The sequence below is a fragment of the Equus przewalskii genome, chromosome 6, assembly GCF_037783145.1.
Source record: "Equus przewalskii isolate Varuska chromosome 6, EquPr2, whole genome shotgun sequence".
In the NCBI taxonomy this organism is placed as follows: domain Eukaryota; kingdom Metazoa; phylum Chordata; class Mammalia; order Perissodactyla; family Equidae; genus Equus; species Equus przewalskii.
The window spans coordinates 49,975,680-49,981,679 of record NC_091836.1 but is presented as its reverse complement, the minus strand read 5'-3'; positions in this window follow the sequence as shown (position 1 = coordinate 49,981,679).

Below are 6,000 nucleotides of genomic sequence, written 5' to 3'. Positions count from 1 at the left end.
TTTGAGGAAGATTAGCCCTCAGCTAACTACTGCCAATCCTCCTCTTTTTGCTGAGGAAGACTGGCCCTGAGCTAACATCCGTGCCCATCTTCCTCTACTTTATATGTAGGATGCCTACCACAGCATGGCTTGCCAAGCGGTGCCATGTCCGCACCCAGGATCCTAACCAGCGAACCCCGGGCCGCCGAGAAGTGGAACATGCGAACTTAACCGCTGCGCCACCGGGCCGGCCCCCCTTCTTCCTATTTTGGCTCAACCATCACCTCCTTCAAGGAGCCTTTCCTGACCTCTCCCAGCCCTAGCAGGTGTCCAGTAGGCTCTTAAAACCACAGCCCTTTCTCTCAGAGCCTTTACATCAGCTGGTGATCCCAGATTTTGGGGAGACACTTTTATGTTGGACACACCCCACTTATGCCCAGCACCTAGCAAAGTGCCCAGGATGTAGTTGGCACACAAGACTTATGGAGCCTGCATGGGTGAGAGTGGGATGCTATTCTCCCCGCATTAAATGCTCAGCCTGCCAACATCCTTTAAAATGAGAAATGCACACACTCTTTTCTTCAGCTATTCTATTTCCAGGAGTTTCTCCTAAGATCTACTCACACACGTGCACAAAATGAGAAGTAGACACAGCTCTTCACTGAGACTTGTCTGTAGTAGCAAGAGGCTGGGCAGAACCCAGCTCTCCATCAGGGGCATTAGCTAAAGAAATTGTGTGCCACGCACACAATGACAGACCCCACAATAACAAAAAACAAAAGGATATTTTTCCACATAATATCAAAGACAGCGTTTCCTATCTAAGTAAAAAAGAAATAAGCAAGATGTAGAACAGAATGCATAGTGTGCTAATGTGTACGTAAAAAAAAGTGGGTGACGACTATGTGTATGTACATTTTTATACATAAAACCTTGGGAAAGAAACAAGAAGTGGATAACTTCCTGGTATAAGGAATGTTAACTAGCAGGGTGGGAGCCATGGGCAGGAAGAGGAATTTTCTGAGCATCATTGCCCTTTTGGAATGCTGGACCACGTGGCTATGTTATATACGGCAGAGCAGCAGGGAAAAGACGGTCTTGCAACCAGGGGTGCTGGGTCCTTGGATGGCCATATGGAAGAAAGTGAACCTTGATCCCTACCTCACACCATATACAAAACTCAACTCCAGCCGTCTTGCAGATCTAAACGGGAAAGCAGAGTCAAGAAGGCTTTTAAAATAAAACAGAACTTCTTTGAGACTTTGGGATAGGCAAGTGTTTGTTGTTGTCTTTTTTTAACAGGACACAAAACATGTTAATCACAAAGGAAAATACTTTAGGCCCTATTAAAGTAAATTTGTTTGTCAAAAGGTACCACTAAGAGACAAGCCACAGACATATGTCTGCCAACCCAGAACTTGTATCTATGACACCATAGGACTCCTTCAAATTAAAAAAAAAAAAAAAAAAACGGGGCCAGCCCCGTGGCCGAGTGGTTAAGGTCGCGTGTTCCGCTTTGGCGGCCTGAGGTTTCACTGGTTCAGATCCTGGGTGCGGACATGGCACCACTCATGAGGCCATGTTGAGGCAGCGTCCCACATTGCACAACCAGAGGCACTCACAACTAGAATATGCAACTATGTACTGGGGGGCTTTGGGGAGAAGAAGAAAGAAGATTGGCAACAGATGTTAGCTCAGGTGCCAATCTTTAAAAGAAAGAAAAAACATTAATAAAAAAGGGATTGCCTTTCTTTTTTCTTATTAAGTAGAAAAAAGAGTTGAACAGGCACGGCACAAAAGAGAATATCCAAAGGGCCAAGACTCATATGGAAAGCCACTCAACTTCATTAGTCATCAAGGAAATGCAAAATGAAACCTCAATGAATGTCATCTTCCTCACACACCCACCCACCCCACGATGGCTAAAATGAGAAGACCAGAACTCTCCTATGTTGCTGGAGGAGTCCAGGATGGTACAGCCACTCTGGAAACAATTTGACAATCTCTAAAGCTAAACATCCTCTCGCTCTGTGACCCAGCAATTCCACCCATGAAATAAGTACCTGTAGCCACCAAATGACTCAAAATGTTCAAAAATGTTCACAGTGGGCTGGCCCAGTAGCGTAGTGGTTAAGTTTGCGCTCTGCTTTTGGTGGTTTGCAGGTTCGGATCCCTGGCTCGGACTTACACACTGCCGCCTGAGCCATGCTGTGGCGGCATCCTATATACAAAATAGAGGAAGATGGGCACAGATTTTAGCTCAGGGCCAATCTTCCTCACACACACACACACGCAAAATGTTCATAGCGGCTTTATTCACAATAGCAGAAAACTGAAGACCACAAAAATGTCCACACACAATAGAACAGATAAACAATTACCTATTCACACAATGGAATACTATACACAGGGGTCACAAAGTTTTTCTGTAAAGGGTCAGATAGCAAATGTTTTAGGATTTGGGGCCACACTGTCACGACAACTCAACTCTGTCATTGTGGAGTGAAAGCAGCCGCAGACAATTATGTCAACGAGTGGGCACAACTGTGTTCCGATAAGACTTTATTTACAGACACTGAAATCCCTACTCTTGAATTGAATTTCATATTATTTTCACATGTCACAAAATATGTTTCTTCTTTTTTTCCTCCCCTAACCACTTAAAAGTGTAAAAACCATTCTTAGCTTATAGTCTGTAGAAAAACAGGCTATGTGGTAGATTCGGCCCTCGGGCCGTAGTTTGCAAAACCCTGCTGCTCAGCAAGGAGAATGAGCGCCCTACAACTCGATGCAAAAGTACAGACGAATCTCAGAAACATGACACCACATGAAAGAAGCCAGGCATGGGGGTACACACTGAGTGATTGCATTTACGTAGATGCATTTACGCTCTCCACTTCTCTCACCCGCTTCAAGCTTGGGCCTCCTTCCTTCCTTCCTTCCTACCTCCTAAGACACATATGTCCTGCCTTGTCTCCCTCAGTCCACTCCAGCCCTCTCCAGCCTGCCTGCGTCCTGGGGCCACCACCCAGCCACCAGGTCCTAGAGAAAAACAGCAATCAGACCTCAGGGAGTCACCCACCTCCTGGCACATGAAGTGACAGCACACAGCGTCGGCTCCTGACCTGCAAAGAAAACTTTCCTTACCACACTGAGCAGGGATGCAAACCAGGCCTGCTCTGGCCATTAAATCAGAGGGATGCCACGTGAAGCGCCTCCTCCCCGGAAATGAGCGCTAATTGACCGCCACTGCCTCTCTCACGGCAATCACTAAGTTATTAAAACTACCTGGCCAGGAGACATGGCCGGAGAGTCCTGAATTGGGGCTTTGGGGATGTCTCAAGAAGTTTCCTCATTCTCCCAGCTGTGACCGAAGAGTCTTAAACCAGGTGACCAAGTGGAAGGAGCCAGAAGGGCACACACTGTTCCTCAACCTGGACATTACTGACATTTGGAGCCAAATGTCCTTTGTTACGGGAGACCGTCCTGAGCATTGCAGGATGGCCAATGTGATCTCTGACCTCTACCCGCTAGATGCCAGGAGCACCCGCACTCCCAGGCAGGACAACTGAAAATGTCTCCAGGCATTGCCAATTGTCCCCTGGGGGTGTGGAATCTCCCCTGCGAGAATGATGGATTTAGCCCCATGGAAATGACAAAGCCATGACCCTGCCCCAGCCGTATTTCCTCTGGGTAACATCTTGCAGCCTAAAATCACCCCCAAACCAGCATTTTTGAAAAAAATAAGTCATGGATGGTTCACCTCTGCAGGGGCTCAGAGTAAAACTGCAGAGTCCTGGGCCCCAGAGTCAGATTCTCCAGGCCCTGGTAGGGCCCAGGAAGCTGCATTTTCTCACAAGCTCTCCACCTTCAAAAGTTAAAGATGCATTTGTCCCCAGCTTTATTGAGACAGAATTGACAAATAAAAATTGCGTATATTTAAGGTGTACGATGCGAGGATTTGATATTCGTATACATCGTGAAATGATTACCACAATCCGGCTAATTAACACATCCATCACCTCACTTAGTTGTCTTTTTTTTTTAATGGAGGCCACCTTGAACATAACGTTATATAAGTTTCAGGTGTACAACATTCTAATTCCACATCTGTATATGTTACAGCATGCTCACCACCAAAACTCTATTTCCACCCATCACCAGCCAGCTGATCCCTTTCCCCATTTTTCCCACCCTCCAACCTCCTTCCCTTCTGGTAACCCCCAGTCTGTTGTCTGTATCTATGAGTTAGGTTTTGTTCTTTTGTTTGGTGGGGTTTTTTTTTTTATTCCACACATGAGTGAAATCACACGGTGTTTGTCTTTCTCCGTCTGACTTATTTCACCGACCAAAATACCTAGTTACCATTTTGTGTGTGTAGATGTCTTAGCAAATTCCAGCTACACAATACAGTATTGTTAACTCTACTCACCACGCTGTGCGTTAGATCCTCAGAACATATTCATCTCATACCTGAAAGTTTGTACCCTGTGACCAACATCTCCCCATTTGCCCCACCCCCCAGCCCCTGGCAACCACCATTGTACTCTCTGCTTCTGTGAGTTGAGCTTTTTTAGATTCCACATATCAATGAAATCATACAGTATTTGTCTTTCTGTGTCTGGCTTGTTTCACTTAGGATGATATCCTCCAGGTTCAGCCATATGGTCGAAAATGGCAGGATTTCCTTCTTTATGGCTGAATAATATTCCTCTGAGTGTGTGTGTGTGTGTGTGTGTGTGTGTGTGATCTTCTTTATTCATTCATCCATTGATGGACACATCAGTCGTTTCCACAGCTTGGCTATTGTGAATAATGCTGCAATGAACATGGGAGAGCAGACATCTCAAGATGCCAATTTCATCTCCTTTGGATCTATATCAGAAATGGGATTGCTGATCATACGACGGTTCTATTCTTAATCTTTTGAGGAACCTCCATACCGTTTTCCATAGTGGAAACTTCCTAACATTCTCTTATAGATTTACTTTTATACACTGTCTCCCCTGCCAGAACGTAAGCTCTCTGAGTGTAGTAATAAAATAGAGCCCCCAATATGTATTTTGCTAGGTTGGGATGACTTTCAACAAGCTTATGGAATTAAAATTTACATACCGCAAAAATTTCACCCATTTTAAATGTAGAAATCAATGGCTTTTAGTAAATTTGCCAAGTTGGGCAACTATCACCACAATCCAGTATTAGAATATTTCCATGGGGCCGGCCCAGTGACACAGCGGTTAAGTTCCCATGTTCCACTTCCGCGGCCCGGGGTTCGCCAGTTCGGATCCCGGGTGCAGACATGGCACCACTTGGCAAGCCATGCTGTGGCAGGCATCCCACATGTAAAGTGGAGGAAGATGGGCATGGATGTTAGCTCAGGGCCAGGCTTCCTCAGCAAAAAGAGGAAGATTGATGGTAGATGTTTGCTCAGGGCTAATCTTCCTCAAAAAAAGGTTATAAATAACCTCTTGCCATACTCACTGGATAGTCCTCAGTCCTGACCAACACTTGACATGATTGACCATGCCTTCCTTCTTACAACATTCTCTTTCCTTGGCTTCTATGACATTACATTTTGAGCAATAAATATGTATTGGAATAAAAAAAGAATATTTCCATCGCCCCAATAAGAGCCCTCATCTCTGTTTACCATTAATTCCCATTCCTGCCTCCAGCCCCAGGCAACCGTGAATCTACTTCCTGTCTCTATAGATTTGCTTCTTATGGGCATTTCATATAATGGAACCATACAATTTGTGATCTTTTGTGTCCGACTTCTTTCACTTTGCATAATTATTTTGAGGTTTATCCGTGTTATTGTGTGTATCAGTACTTTGTTCCTTTTTATTGCTGAGTCATATTCCATTGTATGGAGGGACCACATTTTGCTTGTCCCTTCACCAGTTGATGGTCACTGGAGTTATTTCCACTTTCGGGCTACTATGAAAAATGCCGCTATGAGTATTCACATACAAGTCTTTGTGCGGACATGTGTGTTCATGTCTCTTGGGTAGGTAC